The 18,127-nt window shown below is 50.8% G+C and overlaps 1 long non-coding RNA gene across 1 annotated transcript in view; it reads left to right on the plus strand.

Moving 5' to 3' along the window:
- The window catches only part of LOC308535748, a 1,003,266-nt gene that overhangs the window by 216,105 nt on the left and 769,034 nt on the right, over positions 1–18,127 (plus strand). The window contains exon 4 of the long non-coding RNA XR_013997295.1: positions 5,440–5,511. This is a non-coding gene — a long non-coding RNA (uncharacterized lncRNA). The remainder of the gene's footprint in view (positions 1–5,439; positions 5,512–18,127) is intronic.

Here is an 18,127-nt window from a genome sequence, read left to right on the forward strand (position 1 = left end):
TCATGAGAACCATGCTTGAGAGGGGGAGCCCGACCTCCCCTAATTGGAAAGGGCTGTGGGTGCGCTGAGGACCGAAGGGAAGGACAGATGGGGGTGACTCTCCAGGGGGAAGGGGGCCGGGGTCGCCAGATGCTGGGAGCCACTTGGGGGGGGGCGTGGTGCTGGGACCACAGTCCAGCTCGGGGATGTGTCCGTGTGGGGCCAGAGCTGGGAGTGCCCGGCGCTCCCCCGGGGGCAGGGAGAGCCATCCTGGGTTGGGGGCTGGCGGGACTTGGACACAGATGTGGCTCTCCTGCAGCGCCCCGCCCGGCCGCATCATCTGTTTTGCTTTCTCTATAAATACACCTCTCTGAACGCCGACAGGGGGACATGGGGAAATGAACCACCCCCCCCCCCAAAAGCACACACACACAGCACACTGACTATGGGCATGAAAGCCTTGATTTACGACCGGCCTCGCAGCCCAGTGAAAGCGATGCACTTCTTAAAAGACCGTTGGCTGAACCAGCGTTTTGAAAAGGCAACAGGTGATCGCAAGGACTGTAGCTGTTTTTCGAAAGCGTTTACCAGCCGGTGGGCAGGTGTTCTGAGAACGTTCTCGGGCGTTTTTCTCCGCGGAGGTGGAGCTGGAGATGGGACGGCTCCACAGGGGTGAGTTCCAGGTGCAGCCGGGCTGTTCGGAGAAAGTGCAGACTCCCAGCCTGCTTCTGCCGTGCGCTGTGGGCCTGGGCCTGGGGTGAGCTTCCCACGTCCCCCCCGAGATCTTGTCCATTTCACAAGGCCTGTCCTCTGTCAGGACCCGGTGGTGGTGGTGGGGACGAGGAGGGGGGTGAAACACCCTTCCGGGGCCTCACCACCAACAGAAGCAGCCATGCTCTTGACCAAGCATGTCAAACTCAAAGGCTCACACAGGCCCAATAAACAAGGTTTACGTTTATTGTGGTTGGGCCGCAAAGAAACAAAAGCTCCCGTGTTCATAAAAACATAGGTTTGTTTCGATAGAGGCATGCTGAGTGCAAAGGGCTGAGATAAGTGAGTGATCGTTAACATAAAATCATAGAACAGTTTAATAAAAATTAATATTTTTTTCTTGAACATTAACTCACCAGACGCCGAGTAACTGCACAAATGAATAAGCGTCACACAAATAAACCTATTTTTCTTGTTCTCCGAAAGTGACATATTTCCTGTGGCGCACACCAAACAAGTCAGTCCAGGACTAATGACGTGGCCATCGGCTGCTAAAACATTCGCTGCTGATATTAGTGGAGAGAAATGGTGCGCCTGCGCCTAAGGCGTGTAAGGGAAATGAATGCAGCTCGATGATAGTAATCAGTCATCAGCGAACGTTGTAGTTCGTTATTAATAATTACGTATATTGCCGTAACCGGTTTGGCTCAGTGGATAGAGTGTCGGCCTGCGGACTGAAAGGTCCCAGGTTCGATTCCGGTCAAGGGCATGTACCTGGGTTGCGGGCACATCCCCAGTGTGGGGTGTGCAGGAGGCAGCTGATTGATGTTTCTCTCTCATCCATGTTTCTAACTCTCTATCTCTCTCCCTTCCTCTCTGTAAAAAATCAATAAAATATATTAAACAAATAATTATGTATAACAGGATATTGTCAAAATTAAGTGACGGGATTTTTATTAAAATATTTCTGAGATACCATTATATTGGCTGGGCCACCAAAATATTCCTTGTGGGCCGCATGCGGCCTGCGGGCCGTGAGTTTGACATGCCTGCTCTGAGGGTGTGGGGCATTCTCGTCTTGTGGCTTCTGTGAGTCTCAGAGACTCGCAGATTTCCTCTTGCTGGTGGTGGTCACCGAGAAGCATCTGCTAGAGCTTAGGGCTCAGGGCTCATGGATGTGCAGCATCTCCGGGACAGTGTTTTGTGCTCAGTGCCATTGTTTTTCATTCCTCTTTCCTCCTCTTGTAGCTCTGAGCTGTCTCTCTGCTTATGCTCATATTGTAGCACAGGTTTCTACTTACTTTTATTCTTTTTTTATTATTTTTAAAAAACATATTTTATTGATTTCTTACAAACAGGAAGGGAGAAGGATAGAAAGTTAGAAACATTGAGAGAGAAACATCGATTAGCTGCCTCTTGCACACCTCCTACTGGGGATGTGCCCGCAACCAAGGTACATGCCCTTGACCGGAATCGAACCTGGGACCCTTCAGTCCGCAGGTCGACACTCTGTCCACTGAGCAAAACCAGTTAGGGCTTGCTTTTATTTTTATGTTAATCCTCGCCTGAGGATATTTTTCCATTGATTTTTAGGGAGAGGGGGAGAGCGAGGGAAGAACAGAGAGAAACATCGACGTGAGAGAAACACATCGATTGGTTGCCTCCTGCATGAACCTGACCAGGGCCCAGGCCAGGGAAGAGCCTGCAACCGAGGTACATGCCCTTGACCGGAATCGAACCTGGGACCCTTTGGTCTGCAGCCGGATGCTCTATCCACTGAGCCACACCGGCCAGGGCTAGCATAGGTTTTTATCAGCTTCATGGAATTCTATGTCTGTACTCCCCTGGGGGGGGGCCCTGCCGACCTAAGACATGGACCGTAGCGGGTGCAGAAAGCTGTGCTCTCCTCTCCTTCCTCCCCCTCCCTTTGTCTCTTGTCCCCCCCGGAAACCAATCTGGGAATTCTTGTGCCTCTTTCACCCTCCTTTTACCTAAAATGTTAGACTCGGCCAGTCTCTGTGTTTATTTCAGTGGGTGGAACCCCAAGCCAGGGGCCAACACGTGGGAGAGAGAACTTTCAGGAAGCGAACGTCTGCACTTGATTTAGACTCAGGCTGGGTTCACACAACACCGCCTGGATGGACACGGAGAAAAAAAAGAGCTTTTAAAAGAGGCTCTTTCGAAATATATGCTGACATTGGGGGCCAGCGGGGCCACGGATGTGGGGTGCGTGTCCTGGGGCTCGCATGCTCCTGGCCTTTCTGTTCAGACAAAGGCCGCGGCGAGAGTCACGCACGCCTCTCACCCTCTCTGAGACCCGCTTCCCTGCCCTTTCATCATTTTTATGGCTTTTCCCTGGAGCATCTCCAGGTCTTGACATTTCTCTTAAAATGAAGAGGCCACAAACTGGGTAAAGAACGCTAATGAGGAGAGGAATAATGTGGAGTCCATTAGGAGGATTAATTCCTGGCCCCTGCCTCGGCGGCTAATTCATCCCAGCTTCGCCAGGCACGTCCGGGAAGCTCCCTCGCGTCCAGACAGGGGTCCTCCCTGACCCTCGATGCTTTCTTCGCTGCGCCGCTCCCCGGCCCACCGTGCCGCACTCCTGCCTCCGTGGTTTGGCCTTTGCTCCTGGTCAGGCTCCCTAACCCCAGTGTCTCCATCTGCTTCGAGTAGAGCTCTTTTATTTTAAATCTTGCCTGGAATTGAATCTCACTTAACATCCTGCTGACTTCCCCAGGACTTCATCCAGCTCGTAAGCAAATGGACTCAAAGAAGCTGGGTGGGGGTGTGGTCGCCTCAAGACACTGTACGGCCCTAACCAGTTTGGCGCAGTGGATAGGCTCGGAGCGTTGGCCTGCGGAATGAAGGGTCCCGGGTTCGATTCCGGTCAAGGGCAGGTACCTCGGTTGCAGGGTCCTCCCCGGCCTGGGCCCTGGTCAGGGCGCGTGCAGAAGGCAACCAATCGATGTGTGTCTCGCACATCGATATTTCTCTCTGTCTTTCCCTCTCTCTTCCACTCTCTCTAAAAATCAATGGGGCCCTAATCGGTTTGGCTCAGTGGATAGAGCGTCGGCCTGCGGACTCAAGGGTCCCGGGTTCGATTCCGGTCAGGGGCATGTACCTTGGTTGCGGGCACATACCCAGTGGGGGGTGTGCAGGAGGCAGCTGATCGATGTTTCTAACTCTCTATCCCTATCCCTTCCTCTCTGTAGAAAATCAATAACATATATTTAAAAAAATAAATAAATAAAAATCAATGGGAAAATATCTTCAGGTGAGGATTTAAAATAAATTTTAAAAAAACCTAGCTGGTTTGGCTCAGTGGATGGAGCATCCGCCTATGGACTGAAGGGTCCCAGATTCGATTCCAGCCAAGGGCACATGCCTGGGTTGCGGGCTCGATCCCCAGTAGGGGGCGTGCAAGAGGCAGCCAGTCAGTGATTCTCTCACATCATTGATGTTTCTCCCTCTCTATCTCTCTCCCTTCCTGTCTGAAATCAGTAAAAAATATTTAAAAAAAATTTTTAAAAAGACATAGCACAGAGGATGCTAGGAGGGTCTTGCTCTGTCCAGACTGTGTCGTCTTGGGCTGACCCAGACCTACACCGGCAGGCGTGGCCTCACCCCACACCCCACACCCCTGAAATTCTCCCAGGCACCAGGACGCAGGCGTCTTCATGACCCTGTGGCTGGTACAACGGGCCACTGTGGCTCTGTAATAACCAAATGGTGAAAGGCTGCCCTGGGCACCTTCTCACTCTAACTGAATGGAAGCAAAGAGCATGGCTTTTGGCTGTGACGCAGGGAAGGCCTGTGTGTGCGCGTGTGCGTGCGTGTGTGTGTGTGTGTGTGTGTGTGTGTGTGAGCATGCGCACGTGTGGGCTGCAGCGGAATGGGGTGGCTTCCTCTAATAGTGTACAGATGGTGCTTGGAGAATGCAGGTCGTCTCAGGGGCTGGAGAGCAGTCAGGTCAGGGCTGAGCCTCGCCAGCTTGGGGCTGTTGAATACTGAGCTTGAGCTGGGGCGTGAGCTCGGGGCCAGACGTCTGAGTCCTCACCCCTGCCTCTGGCCTTCAGCCAGCGGTGGGCCCCTTACCGTCTTTCCATCTGTGTTTTACAAAAGGATTTTACACGCATATCGCTAAGGTGGTTGTGAGGATCAAACAAGAGACTGGGTGTGACAAGGCCTTCTATAGGAATAGGTTTCTACAGTAGGAGGCAAAGCTTCCAAATCAGTTCAGATTAGGTTTGGTGGCTCATAGGAGGACAGAATCCCTCCATCAAGTACTTCCCTCTCTTGCGAAAGCTCAGAGGTGTGTGTTCCTGGGCAGGGGTGGCAGCTCCATGAAGTCGTCCGCCTCCCAGGCTGCTTCCTCATGGCCCAGAATGGCTGCCAAAGCTCCGGCCATCACATCCTGGTACCGGTTAGCAAGATGATGGAGAAAGGAGGGATGAGTAAAGAAGTCTTTACTCATTGAAAGACTTCTTGGAAGTTGCCCAAAGATTATGCTCCTATGTAGCTATGCTCCCTCACTCCTCCTTTTTGCTGTTATTACCATAAAAATGACAACTTTACATGTGTGTGTCCATCAGTGCAGACTTATCATTATGACTATGTAGTTTTTGTTTTAAATCAGATAGGAGAAACAGAGGGTTATAAACCGAAATAAATTTACATTGTTCTTTATGTTTACCTATGGACAGGTGTACCTTATTTCACTGACTTTTGCCTTATTGTGCTTTGCAGATATTTCATCAACATCGAGGCAAGACCCTCCACCAGGCAAGACCCTACAACTTGCTGATGGCTCAGATACTGGTAAGAATTTTATAGTAACAATTTTTAATTAACGTATGTATATATATATATTTTTAGTGCTGTTGCAGACATAGTGGACTATGGTGGAGTGTAAACATAACTTTTATGTACACTGGGAGACCAAAAAATGCGGGACTTACTTTATTGTGATATTTGCTTTATGGTGATGGTATGGACCCAAAGCCAAAATATCTCTGAGGTATGTCTATAGTTACCTTTCCTGATATACTTTATTTATTTTTTTTAATCCAGAGATAAAGAATTATTTCCAAATGTCCTTTCATTTCAGTCTGAAGGACTCCTTATAGAGCAAGTCTAGCAACAAATTCAGGTTTGGCTGGTGTGGGAATGTCCTGGTTTCTTCTTCATTGTTGAAGGATAATTTTGCTGGCTATAGAATTCTTGGCCAGCATTTTTTTTCCTGTTGGCACCTTGAATATGTCATCCAATGTCTTCTGGCCTCCACGGCTTCTGATGAGAAATCAGCTGTTCATCTTCTGGCCATTGAAGTCTCTACGTGGTTTGCTTGGTGGTCAGCTGATGGGGCAGATTTCCTCAAGTGCCTGGAGCCAGTAAATCTCTAAATCGTTTCAAATACAAAATAGGCTTTTAAGTAGAGTCTTCCAAAAAAAAAAAAAAAAAAGCACCAGACAGGTCTGACCAGACAGGCCAGGGACCAACAGTTCCTGGAAAAGGAGGCTTTGGCGCAGCTCCAACTCCATGTGCTCCCTCTGGAGGCTCCAAGGCTGCCCTGGGAAGGTGGGTTGTCACTTTTCAAGGCCATTGCAGAGCCGGAGAGCGAGCCATGGCACTAATGCAAGCGAAAAACCACCACGCTCACTGCTCTTGGCTGTTTTTTTTTTTTGAAAATACATGCTTTGCCAGTGGCTGGGAGCCTTGGATGAATTTCTGGAGTTTTGAAAACAGTTGATTGACACTGTCGGTTTTTGTCAACGTCCTCATTCCTTCTATGGAGAAGAGAATTTTTGGAAGTCTTTACTGCCGACTTTACTCATCATTTTTAAAAAAATTAGTCATCAAAACAGTAGTCATGATGAGCTGCCAAAAGAACATAGTTCTGGCGTGTGACTTTTTGGGTCCGCTTATTAACCGTGGCCTTTGGCAAGTTACTCAACATCTTTGTGTCTCAGCATTTGCTTACGAATGGGGCATATTGATAATACTTAATCGGTGGGTGGTGACCATATAAAACACTGATGGCGAACTTATGACACACGTGTCAGAGGTGACTCGCGAACTCATATTTTTGGTTGATTATTCTTTGTCAAATGGCATTTCAATATATAAAATAAATATCAAAAATATAAGTCTTTGTTTTACTATGGTTGCAAAGATCAAAATATTTCTATATGTGACATGGCACCAGAGTTAAGTTAGGGTTTTTCAAAATGCTGACACGCCGAGCTCAAAAGGTTCACCATCACTGATAGAAAATGAATTAAGATGTGAGGACGCTTAGCACGGGATAAGGATTTGGTGCATCTTAGCTGTTACTACCGTCCCTCTGGAGTCTCACCACATTCCTGAGCGGTTAGTAGGCCAACTTCTAAAGTGATGTTGAGAGAAATATTTACTGAAGTCACGGAGGTACGGAGTGGTTGTTTCAGCCAAGCTTGCAGGATTAGAGATAATAAATGTAAGACTTTGAGCTGGTGCCGATTAGGTGCTCATTAAATGGGAAGTACTCCTACTAATTATGGCTCTGGTATCTTCTCCACAGTGGTGCGCAGTCCATAGCTTCCTTGAAGATTTCATTTCATTTTTTTAAAATAAGAATACTAGAGGCTTGGTGCATGGGTGGGGTCCGGCCGGCCAGCCCCAATGGGGGCTGATTGGGCCAGGCCAGTGGGGAAGAAGGGACATGGGAGTTTGGCCACTGGACCGACCCCCCATCAGGGTTTGTGGGGAGCCGATTGGGCCAGTTGGCTGCCGCAGTGCACGTCATAGCGACCAGTCATTCCAGTCATTCATTGTTCTGGTCGCTTGGCTTTTATATACATAGATGTGTGTTTGGATTCAGAGGTATCTTGTAGCCGGCCTGTGAGTTCTGGTGAAACTTTTCTGTGTCTGATATCTGGATTTCGGCAGAACTCGAAGACTCAGAGCAAGGATCAGCCTCGATGGGCTCCAGGCCTGGTTGTGGCTACGTGGGCCAGCAAGGTTAGCTTGATGTGAGTCCTCAGCACCTTCTGGAAAGTACCGTCGCTTCTGAAGACCTTTCGGGGGAGGAGGGGCAAGGGAACGGTCTCTCAAAGCACAGGGTACCGGCGAAAGCGGCCATCACGAGCAGCTGACCATGGAACGGGTGGCCTGCAGAGATGCCCGCTGTGCATCACGGCCGATTCGGTTGCCAGTGTATAATGCTCCCCACGGTGATTTTACAACCTTTTCCTTTCTTCCTGGCGTGGCTATAAGTCTTGCCGTAAAATGGCTGTAATGAGCAGAATGGCCATGAAGTGAAACGGGGGAGTTGCAAGGACCCGCCGATTGTCGTGGGGAAGAAAGGCGGCTGAGGGTGCCATCGAGAAGATAAAGCAAAGGAGGGAGGTGAGGGGCCCAATGCCTCCTCTGGACTAGAGCTGGTCCTGGAGTCAGTTTTAATGGCGAGAAAAGAGAGCACTTCCAGGCTGCCGCCACCAGGTGGCGCCGTTGAAAACATGTCTCAGAAGGCCCCTTTGGAGAATTAGAATTTAGCAAATCTGTTGGGTTTAGAGGCGGAAACAATACTCGCTTACTTGTGGATGGACAGTACACGCGAGCTTCTTATGTTATCCCCTGTACGGGGTGTGTGTGTGTGTGTGTGTGTGTGTGTGTGTGTGTTGCAGTTTTAGACAATGAAAGAACCTTTTTCTCAAGAGACACAGCTTCGACGTGGCCGGATTTTGTCAGGGGCAAGTTTGAACTAAGCGATTTAGGGAGGCATTGATCTAGCTTCTGATTAATATAAATATGTTTTGTGTTTTCTGTTTTCTTAGCTTCAGACTATATAAGCTTATACTTCCAATTTTCTTATCATCCCCACCAAGAGGTGTGTATGTGTGGCGGGGGTGGGGGGGGGTTGGGGGGGGGTGGGGAGGGGAACGACTAAGTGGTCCCATTTCACGATTATGAAATTTTAAGTCTGATACACACGGTATCTCTATATATACTATCAGGTATTACATATTCTGAACAGCCACCTCCTCCATGCACCCTCTCCTGACACATCGTGACCCTTTTAAAATATATATTTTTATTGATTTCTGAGAGGAAGGGAAAGGGAGAAAGATAGAAACATCAATGATGAGAGAATCATGGATTGGCTGCCTCCTGCACACCCCCTACTGGGGACCAGCCCGCAACCCAGGCATGTGCCCTAGCTGGGCATTGAACCATGACCTCCTAGTTCAGTGGTCAGTAAACCGCGGCTCGCGAGCCACATGCGGCTCTTTGGCCCCTTGAGTGTGGCTCTTCCACAAAATACCACGTGCGGGCGTGCACGTACAGGGCGAAGTTGACTTAAAACCTTAAGTAAAGTTCATTAAGTTAATTTTAGGGAACGCTGTGGAGTGAAAGAAGATGCAGTGTCGAGGATGGAGAAAGGTGTGTGGAGATGGTTTGGACATACAGAGAGGATGGACGGAAGGAGATAGAGAAACAAGTACACAAGATGCGTGTGGATGGGAGAGTTGGAAGGGGTCGGCCTCAGCGAACGTACCTCAATCAGATTGAGGACGTTTTTAGCAAAGGCCAGCTTAGGAGTACCCTAATTAAGTGAATAACAATGTCCCTACCTATATAGTTTAAGTTTAAAAAATGTGGCTCTCAAAAGAAATTTCAATCATTGCACTGTTGATATTTGGCTCTGTTGACTAATGAGTTTGCTGACCACTGTCGTTCATAGGTTGATGCTCAACCACTGAGCCATACCAGCTGGGCATAGCATGATACTTTTCATAAATATTTACCTAAATTAGGAAAAGAGCTAAATACCGAGAAAGGCTTTTGGAGGAGGAAATCCCTTGTGCAGGTTTTCCAATCGCCTGGCTGCAGGTGCCAATGGCACGGGCGGGGGGGGGGGGGTGGTCATTGAAACTTGCAGGGGTGGCAGGCAGTCTCCCCACCTTTCAGGTGCAGCCTGTTCTCTGGTCCCTGATTCCAGGGCTCTACCTGACACTGCTGTGACCAGTGCCCTGAGCCAGGGTTTCTGTGCTTCCGTTTTTCCAGAATGATCTCAGACCTTGCAGGAGTCAGAGGGCGGCAGTGGCTGTGTGGGGTTGGGTGGGGCCCTGGGGTCCAAAGCCCCATCATTTCAGGACCAGAGAGAACGTCCAGGCGTCTGCCTCCCCCTCCCAGCTGGGGTGCCTTCCCTGATGTCCAAGGTCCCAGGATTCTGCTGGGCCAGCCCGACCCCTCCATCAAACCTCTGTCTCCATGGTGACTCGCTCTCCTCTTTATCCTTGTCATTCAGCCTCCTTAAACATTCCTCTTTGGAGAATCTCTTACCTTCTGAGACAGCATGGAGGGACCTGGAGGGTATCACGCTAAGTGAAATAGGTCAGTCAGAGAAAGACAAGTGTCCCATGATCGCACTCATATGTGGAATCCAATGAACAAAATACACTGATGAACAGAGTGGATCCAGAGACATGGAAGCATGGAACAGAGTGCGGGATCTCAGAGGGAAGGCGGGGGAGGGTGGGTGGGTGGGAGGTGATCAAACAAAGACCTTGTGTGCATAGATGCATGGCCCATGGGCACAGACAATAGGGTGGTGAAGGCCTGGGGTGAGGGGCGGGGGCGGGCTGGAGGGAGCCAATAGGGGGGAAGGGACATAGGTAATACTTTTCAAAAATAAAGACTTATTTAAAAAAATTCCTTTTTACCATTTCAGTGGTTCAATCTACCAATCCCACTAGCTCCCACAGGAACTTGTTTTATTGGAATTTGCCTTTTCTTTTATCAAATGGACTAAAGAAAAGAATTTCCGGTTCCCCGGATTGTCCCAGAGGTTGAGTTCAGTTTGGGAGGGAATGAACCACAGGGCCCCTGGGGACGCCCCCTCCCCACTCCCTGTGCTCTTCTCAGGAAGACTCGTGGGTTCCGAGGAAGTGTTGCTGAAATAGCCATGGGATCGCGGTTTTGAAAACCACCACCAACTTCAGCCACAACAACCTCTCCCTTGGCCTCCTCTTCCTCCTTCTCCACAGTTTCCAACTGTAACACGTTAATAGCCAGTTTTCAGCCTGCTCTCTGGTTTCAGTCTAGAGCAAGCATGTCCAACTCAAAGGCTAACCCGGGCCCAATAAACAAGGTTTAAGTTTACGTGGCCGCAAAACAACAAAAGCTTCCATTCTCATAGAAACATAGGTTTATTTCGAAAACTATAGTATATAAAAAACAGCACAGGAGCAATGATAAAATTCATGTTTTCTTCCTGGCACTTGGCATCTCCTCTCTGCTACCATCTTTCCTACTTCGGGGGAAGTCTTGTTCACAGCGATCACTTTCAACACTGACCCACAGACCTGACTGGTTTGGCTCAGTGGATAGAGCGTCGGCCTGCGGACTGAAGGGTCCCAGGTTCGATTCCGGTCAAGGGCATGTACCTTGGTTGCGGGCACATGCCCAGTGGGGGGTGTGCAGGATGCAGCTGATTGATGTTTCTAACTCTCTGTCCCTCTCCCTTCTTCTCTGTAAAAAATCAGTAAAATATATTTTTAAAAAAACAACAAAAAAAACTGACCCACAGTGAATGTCAGTAATTCCAGATCTGACAGACTTATTTCCTTTCATGATTGTAAATAACTGCTCACACCATTATATTGGCTGGGCCGCAAAAATACTCATTGTGGGCCGCATGTGGCCCGCGGGCTGTGAGTTTGACATGCTTGGTCCAGAGCAGTGGTTCTCAACCTTTTGGCCCTTTAAATACAGTTCCTCATGTTGTGAGCCAACCAGTGAGGGGCGTGCAGGAGGCAGCCGATCCATGATTCTCTCACATCATGGATGCTTCCGTCTCTCTCTCCCTCTCCCTTCTTCTCTGAGATCAATAAGAATGTTTGTTTAAAAATAATTATTTTTTGTAAGACACCTATATGTGAAAGCTCTGCGTCCCGTGGGGAAAGAGAATATCGTCACGTGGCATTTGGGGTGGACAGCGCCACGAAATGCTTTTCCCTGTGGGCAGCGTCCTTGCGCCAGGGCTCGTCCGAGTTTGTAGAGACGGCAGCATCTTGGAAGGGAGATGGCGAGGCATGTTCCAGGCAGCAGTGGCAGAGTTGCCCGCTATTAAATGTGTGTGTGTGTGTGTTTATTACCCTTTAAAAATATATTTTTATTAATTTCAGAGAGGAAGGGAGAGGGAGAGAGAGAAACATCAATGATGAGAGGGAATCATGGATCGGCTGCCTCCTGCATGTCAGTTCAGTTGCATAGCAGTCACTGCATCACCCCAGTGGTCCCTCTGCCCTTTGGTACCAGTCCTCCTCCCCGCCCCCCCCCCCCCAGCCCCAGGCACCGCTGACCTGTTTTCTTCCCCTTCATTTAAGCTTTTCGAGAATGCTGTAGAAAAGGCATCTTACAGCAAGTAGCCTTTACATTGCTAGGGCTTTTGAGATTGATTCATGTTGTTTTACTGTCATTAGCTCCCTCTCTCCTCCCTTCCTCCCTTCTCCTTCCTCCCTCCCTCCCTACCTCCTTCCCCTCATCCATCCTCCCTCCCTCTCCCTCCTCCTCACTCCCTCCTCTCCCTCCCTCCCTCCTTCCTTTTTCCTTCCTTCTCTCCCTCCCTCCCTCCCTCCCACCCATTGCACCTAAAGCAGTTGGTACATCTTCCGAGGAGACATCGAATTTATGCTGCTCGGTGATCCTTAGTCCCAGGCTGAAGGGCAGAGACGTCCGCTGCCCCCTGCACACTGGCACTGGCTTCCGCAGGACAGGCCACAGTCCAGCCAGGGGCGCTGGCTTCGTTGTCCCGAATGGAGATCTGACCCGCCTCTCCTCCCCCTGGCGGAGCTCACTGTGTGCTGGGCGGTGCTTGGAGGGGCTCTGAGGCCCCCCCCACTGCCCCCCGCAGGTGCCCTGCAGCTAAGGGCAGACACAGGTCCCTGGTCCAGTGCCACTCACTTGCTGTATGCAAGGATTTCCCATTCCCCCCTGCGGAACCCCCACCCCAACTTCACCCTCAGCAGCTTCTCTCTCCTGGGTCATTTGGCCCTAGACATGGGGAGCCTGCAGTGGGGCTCATGTGAGCCTGGGGAGTCATGTCATGGCTGTTTCTGCCAGAAGTGGTGACGGCATATCACGGCTGGCGTCTTGCCCTCTGCAGTTTGCATGGCGACCAGCGGCTGCAGGTCTTTGCTGAGATGAAACTCGACTTCAGGAGAACTCGCCTGCAAAGCAGGGCCTCCCCCACACGAGATGGAAGAATTCCAGCACACCTTCCGCTTGGTGGGAAGCGTGCTGACTTCCTCACGTCCGACTTAGCTCCACGTGTCACCCAGGTGTGCGATTCCCAGATGTCCGGGCCCTGAACATTCACTGGGAGGAACAGCTAAACGTCGTCTGTGTTCCTCTTGGAAACGCCCCCGCAGTATATGGTGTCGCCTTGTCAATTTTCGGGTCTCGCACGCCAAGGAGGGTTATGTCAGGGTCGGGGTCTTTCTCAGGGTTCCCGGGAGGCTGGGCGGGAGGTTTCAGCTGTGGGTGAATATAGACGTGGCTTTGAACTTGGCACCACCTGGCTTGGTGGCCTTGGGCACGTGATGCGACCTTTCCTGGCCTCCCTGGGTCTCCTCTTGGAGGTGGGCATCACAGGGCCATGAGAACGGACGCAGCATAAGCCTGCCCCATGGGGACTATGGGGCGGATGGTGACTGCCTGCCTGTTGGTGGAAACTCAGGGCCTCCCATTCCTTGTGTGTTCGTGGTGGGCGATCATTTCCGCTCCGCGCACTCCTCAGAGGCGTCTTAGAATCAAGCAAATGTGGGAACGTGCTTTGCAGGGGCGTCGGCAGCATCCCTGGCGTTCCCTGTGGCTCTTGATTTCTAGAATCCCTCCCAGCGCACCTGGCTTTGGCCTGGCAGCTGTGCAGTTTGGGGCCTGTTGGTTGGAAGCTGATTCTTTCTCTTTTTTTAAAAAAAATTTTTTTATTGATTTCAGAGAAGAAGGGAGAGGGAGAGAGATAGAATGATCAATGATGAGAGGGAATCATGGATCGGCTGCCTCCTGCACGCCCCACACTGGGGATCGAGCCTGCCACCCGGGCATGTGCCCTGACCGGGAATCGAACCGTGACCTCCGGGTTCATAGGTGAATGCTCAACCACTGAGCCACGCTGGCCAGCCAGTGTCCTGTGAGTTTTCAGAGAGTCGGGCAGAAAGAGAGAGGGTGTGGGGTGGCGCCTTTCGCGCCCACCGGGCCACCGTGGGAAGCTGCGGTGTGTGGGGCGACTGCATGTCCGTCCACTCCTTGCTTCCCCACCCAGGCCGTCTCCCCACGGGAGTTTGCCGAGAACGTGTCTTCACACCTGCTGGCTGTGCATCTTGGGAAAATGCGTCTTTTTATATGTGGTTTCCCATATCTCAAGCGGGGACAGCCTTTTGTACCCAGTGGCTACGATTCTCTCTGCGTGTGTGTGTGCTGGTGAAGTTGAAACATTAAAGTAAGCGCCCGGTGAATGTACTAGCCCAGCGGTTCTCAACCTGTGGGTCGCGACCCCTTTGGGGGTCAAACGACCCTTTCACAGGGGTCGCCTAAGACCATCGGAAAACACATCTATCATTACATACTGTTTTTGTGATTCATCACTATGCTTTAATTATGTTCAATTTGTAACCATGAAAATACATCCTGCATATCAGATATTTACATGACGATTCATAACAGTAGCAACATTACAGTTATGAAGTAGCCATGAAAATAATTTTATGGTTGGGGGTCACCACAACATGAGGAGCTGTATTAAAGGGTCATGGCCTTAGGAAGGTTGAGAACCACTGTACTATAGGGTGTCCCAAAATTCACGCAAGATTTGAATTTTGCGTGAGCATTAACAACAACAGCAGGAACAAATAAAAGCCTAATTTTACTTGGTTTATTGAATCAGATTCTAATATCTGTTGCCTTTTGGTTACAATCCCTTCAATTTGATAAGCATTACCAAGTACCAATGATGGCCCAGGAGCAGGGACTATGAAGACCAATGAAGACCACGGCTTTGCGTATGTGCCAGCAAAGCCGTGGAGGCCATTTACCCGATGTGCTATTCCATACATAACCCTACACTGTATACTGTATGAATCAATAAAAAATTTATAATTTTTAATTATAAACCTGTGTTTTCTATCAAAATTACTTCTTGTGTGAATTTTGGGACAGCCTATAGCAGTGACGGCATACCTATGACACGTGTGTCAGAGGTGACACGCGAACTCATGTTTTTGGTTGATTTTTCTTTGTTAAACGGCATTTAAATATATAAAATAAATATCAAAAATACAAGTCTTTGTTTTACTATGGTTGCAAATATCAAAAAATTTCTATATGTGACACGGCACCAGAGTTAAGTTAGGGTTTTTCAAAATGCTGACACGCGAGCTCAAAAGGTTCGCCATCACTGCCCTATAGTAACTCCCCACTGTCGTCATCCTAGCCAGAGGTGGGAGGTGTGAGGGAATGAGTGAGACCCAGAACTCTTTGTGGGGGAAGAGAGTCAGGTTCTGAGGAGCGGCTCCTGGAATGGGAACTCCCAGGCACTGGACCAGGGAGGACACAGAACGTTGCTGAACAGCCAGAGGGTGGGCCCTGGGTCCCGCTGTGGGGGACGCAGAGAGGCGAGACCTGGGAGGAGCCTGAGGAGCCCAGAGGGGCTTCCCCGGAATGCGTGTTCCAGGGGTGCTGTGTCCGGGACTTGGACAGAGCTATGCCCACCCCTTGGGCCCATGTTCCTATTTCGATCTACAGAGAAAGGGAGGCAGCCCAGTGCTGGCGGTGGCTCTGTAGACGGTGGGATCCTGTCCGAGCTGATGCCAGACCGTGATGTGAGCCAGGCAGACACGGGGCATGGAGTGGCGGGTGGAGGTCTGGGCGGGTGCATCCGAGGGCAGCAGTACCTGCTTCTCGCCCAGGGCCCGCGCTCCAGCTGAAATGAACGCTTTGCCGGCCTGTGGTTTCTGGCCTGTGGTTTCTCAGCAGCTCACTCTGATGTGCGAGGCATGGGGCCACCGGGTGAGCATGGGCGCGGAAATGGTAATTACCTTTTATGCCGGTGTCTGCTCCAGCCGCAGAGACGGGGCCTGTCTGCCTGTGCACACAGCAATCTGGGAGCGGGGAAGGTCATTTTCATGTGCAAATGCGGACGAAGTGAGCGAGGGAGGGCTGAGCCAGCTGTTAAAGAGGCAGCAGCCTGTTCTCTCGTCTTCCCTGCGGAGGAGCAGGGCCTGGGCAGAGGAGGAAAGGCGGAAACCTGATGGGTTTCTTCGCTCACAGGCGTTGACCAGGGCCTGCTTCCTCGGGGCTCTCCGGGGCGTGTTCCATCCGTCACCCCGGCAGGAAGGCAGGGCCACCGGGGCGGAATGACACAAGGACACGCGTGGGTGTGGAGTCCCATGTGACCCTAGGGCCCACTCTTCCGCCTCCTGGCGGTGTGACCCCCTCCCAGGGTGCTGTCAGGACCCATGGGGGCACATGGCCGGGTCCCCGGGGTCCCCAGCGAACCGCAGGCCACGAGCCCAGGGGAGAAGCAGCCGTCTTGGAACATAGCAGTTGGCATACTGATCCCTCCTCCCCAAGCATCCGACCCTTCCCAGTGGCACCAAGACTCCAGAAGCTCTGGCTCCACGGAGCTGTCTGCCTCCTGGTCTACACAGGGCCTCGGGCCCCAGCCTCTGCCTTCCCTGCCAACCTTCGAACCCTGGGCCGGCTCTGTGCTGCCTGGGCCCTGGGTGCCCCCAGGAACCCCCAGTCACCCTTCCTCTGGCCTGTGCTGTTCAGAAAACAAAAGGCACTCACCCCCCAACCCCTTTCCCGCAATCAGTTTCCAGAAAAGTCTCCTTTTGTGAGTTTCTGTTGAGGACGTTGATATTTCGGACTCTCCCAGCTCCCTTGGGTGACCGATGCCAGCAGGCCCCACAGGAAAACCCCGCCTTTGCCCTGCCCAGGACCCTCCCTGAGAGATGAGAGCAAGGCTGGAAGGGTGGGGGGTGGGGGTGGGGGGGAGAGAAAGAGTGGATACCTCAGTGGAATAAGCACTTCACCATTGCACCATTCACCTCCCCAGTGTGACGTCATCGCACCCATGAGGAGGAGGGGTGGTAATTCAAAAACTCCCCCAACCCCCACCCTCCAATCTGTGATCCTCTGACCACCGCGCCCCTCCTTTGACCTTCTGAAACCTCTGTTTGGGGGGGGGGGGGGGCAGCTTTGCTTCAGTAACAGTTTTGATATTGCCATTCTGTGTTTTTTTCTTTTACATAACAAATTTATTTTTCTAAAGGTATATAAACAATAAACAAGTGAACATTCAATCAGATCTTAACTGCCAAGTATTATCTGTCCTGGAATTGTTCCATTGAGTTCCAGTCTATGCATCTTAAATTCAATAATCGTCACCTTCATCAGAGTCCATTACTTTTCTTCTGCCATTCTGTGTTTTTGCTGTTGTTGTTGTTAATCCTCACCCGAGGATATTTTTCCATTGATTTTTTTTTTTTTAGGGAGAGAAACACATCAATTGGTTGCCTCCTGCATGCTTCCCGACCAGGGCCCGGGCCGGGGAGGAGCCTGCAACCGAGGTACATGCCCTGGACCAGAATCAAACCGGGGACCCTTTGGTCCACAGGCTGACGCTCTATCCACTGAGCCAAACCGGCTGGGGTGGTCTTGCCATTTTGTACGGATTAACGCAGAGAGAATTAAAAAAAAAAAAAATATATATATATATATATATTATTGATTTTTTACAGAGAGGAAGGGAGAGAGATAGAGAGTTAGAAACATTGATGGGAGAGAAACATCGATCAGCCGCCTCCTGCACACCCCCCACTGGGGATGTGCCCGCAACCCAGGTACATGCCCTTGACCAGGAATCAAAGCTGGGACCCCTCAGTCCACAGGCCGACGCTCTATCCATTGAGCCACACCGGCTGGGGCGGTCTTGCCATTTTGTACGGATTAACGCAGGGAGAATTTTAAATGTGCATTCCCACAGAATGCCACGGCGGTGTCAGGAGGGGCTGTTGAGGAAGGCACGTCCCCACATCCGTGACCTGTCCCTGCCTGCTTGTGGGTGGCCCGCACACAGCCCCGAGGCTTTCGCTGGAAAGAGAAAGCTCTGACCTCAGCAGAAAGGACAGAATGGTGTGAGGAATTCTCTCATCTCTAGAGGAGGATCTAGGGCCAGAAAGATCTCTCTCTCTGACTTCCTGCTTTGGCCAGACAGGACATCGAGGCACTTGCTGGCCGCCAGCCAGACCTGTGGCCTTGGTGAGGCCACACAGAGCAGGTGGCAGCTAATTTGCTCTTGTCCTAGAAAAGAAGCAGTTGGTTGCCACCACCCCGCCTTTGTTTAAAAAATATATTTTTATTGATTTCAGAGAAGAAGGGAGAGGGAGGG

The sequence above is a fragment of the Myotis nattereri genome, assembly GCF_964212035.1.
Source record: "Myotis nattereri genome assembly, chromosome: 21".
Taxonomy (NCBI): domain Eukaryota; kingdom Metazoa; phylum Chordata; class Mammalia; order Chiroptera; family Vespertilionidae; genus Myotis; species Myotis nattereri.